Consider the following 2,300-nt stretch of genomic DNA (forward strand, 5'->3'; position numbering starts at 1 on the left):
AAAAAAATAAAGCCTTTATTTTAAGCAAAGAGTCTTCTGCTGAATTCAAATACCAAGAAATATGAGAGGTGAGGTTGGTTTTATTTTCAAAATGCTTCCGAAGTTATTCTATTATAAAGGAACATGGCTGAACAGGTAGGCGACAGACTTTCCATTGTCAGTTCTTCTGATGGCTTCTGCCAGGGTCCTGGAGATGTCAATCACCTGTATTTTGGAGCAGTGTTTCATCTTATCCTCCTGAGGTATGGTATTGGTGACTACTACTGCTTCAAAGCATGCAATGTTGATGCAAGAAATGGGTGGGCCAGAAAAGATTCCATGAGTCAGGATAGCAGAAACCCTGGTAGCTCCAGCTGCGAGAAGTTGGTCAGCGGCGTGACAGATGGTACCACAAGTGTCAGCCATGTCATCGACAAGAGTAGCCACCCGATCCTTCACGTCTCCTACCAGCACCATGCGGTCCACTTCACTGGCCTTCTTCCGTTCCTTGTGAATCAAGGCGAAATCCACGTTCAGTCGTTCTGCAATGGAGGTCACTCTCTCGGCTCCACCAGCATCAGGTGAAACAATAGTACAGTTTCTCCACTCAGGTATGTTCTCCCTTATCCACTTTAAGACTGCTGGCTCTGCATATAAATTGTCCGCTGGGCTATCAAAAAAGCCCTGAATCTGAGATGCATGTAGATCCATGGTGATAATATGATCCGCTCCTGCGACAGAGGATTTGCCACAAGCTCAGCTGAGACGGGAGCCCGACTCTTATCCTGGCGGGCATAGGGGAAACTTGGGATGACTGCAGTAACCCGGCTGGCTGAAGCAATCTTGCAAGCATTAATCATGATCAAAAGTTCCATTAGATTGTCACTTATCTCACCACACCCACTCTGAACGATGTAGACATCCTCTCCACTTACACTTTCTCCAATTTCCACACAGCTCTCCTGGTTGCTGAATTTCTTCATCACCACCTTGCCTAGCTCCAGGCCCAGGCGGTCAGCGATTTCCTGGGATAAATCCTGGTGGGAGCTCCCGCTGAAGATTTTGATATTCTGCATCTTGGGTGACTACACAAACACGCTCTTCGCTCAGTGGTCACCGCCGCTGCAGAGACTGGACCCAAAGTCAGCTGGTAGCGTGAACACCTAGTGTACCGCGCACCACCGTTGCTACTCCGCCGTCTTAGCGGTGCCTGCTTCTAATGTAGCACAATTAATAAAAAAAAAACCCAGAGGCAGACATTGGGGTTCAACCTGAAGGTCAGAAAAGCAAAACAGCCAGCCACTGGCTCTTACCTCTACCTGAGTCTGAAATGGCGATCCTGCCTCCAGGAATCTCAGGATGAGACTGAGCCAAGAGCTGTCTCCTCCTGCCTTATATTCTTCTCTAGTGTGGGATTAAAGAGTGCACCACTACAGCCTGGTTTCTATGGCAACTAGTGTGGCTACTGGGATTAAAGGTGTGTGTCACCACTGGCTGATCTGTAAGACTGACTAGTGGGGCTGTTTTACTCTCTGATCTTCAGGTAAGCTTTATTCATTAAAATCCAAATGAACTATCACTACAGCTTTTCACTCAGAGCAGCCACATCGATCTAGTCAGGGTTCAGAATCAGAAGGCAGAATCCTGGTCATAGAATAAAAGCTTGTCCCAGGTGTTTGAACTTAGGTGATGGTAGGAGCTGCTTTTGTGGTAACTGCATCAGTACTTTCTGGAAGACTGACGCCCTTTAGCCTGATGTGAGAGCTTTAAATACACAGGAAGACAAGAGAAGAGGAATTCAAAATGGAAAATAGCACAAATATGCTGGAACCCACAGAAAGCCTCAAGAGCCTAGGTGAGTAGTCACAGCCCCACGTTGGCCCTTGCAAACCTGGGTGTGTGTGTGTCTTAAAGAAGCAGGACTCGTCTGGGCAGTGGTGGCTCACACCTTTAATCCCAGTACTCAGAAGACAGAGGCAGGTGAATCTCTGTGAGTTCGAGGCCACCCTGGTCTACAGAGCTAGTTTCAGGACAGTCTCCAAAACTACACAGAAAAACCCTGTCTCAAAAATAAATAAATAAAAAACAAGCAAACAAACAACATGAAAATAAAGGGAAAAAAGGAAGAAAGAGAAAAATAAAAAGAAGCAGGAGTCCCTCCTGGAAAGCCACACACACTCTAAAGGCCTGGGACTCGGAGCCCAAGCATTTGAGAGGGGGAGAACAGAGCAGCTGTGGAAGGGCTGTAGCTTCCCACAACAAGCTGAGCTAGTCGGAGGGGCCGGGCCAGAGCCACACAACAACAACAAGCTGAGCTAGTC

The 2,300-nt window shown here is 47.4% G+C and overlaps 1 protein-coding gene and 1 pseudogene across 1 annotated transcript in view; one reads left to right on the top strand and one right to left on the bottom strand.

Annotated features, from left to right (window-relative positions):
• The window catches only part of Ap1b1 (adaptor related protein complex 1 subunit beta 1), a 103,662-nt gene that overhangs the window by 34,202 nt on the left and 67,160 nt on the right, over positions 1-2,300 (top strand). The window lies entirely within an intron of this gene.
• On the bottom strand, positions 56-1,072 carry LOC101984338 (annotated as a pseudogene).

This window comes from Microtus ochrogaster, unplaced genomic scaffold, assembly GCF_000317375.1.
Source record: "Microtus ochrogaster isolate Prairie Vole_2 unplaced genomic scaffold, MicOch1.0 UNK6, whole genome shotgun sequence".
NCBI lineage: Eukaryota > Metazoa > Chordata > Mammalia > Rodentia > Cricetidae > Microtus > Microtus ochrogaster.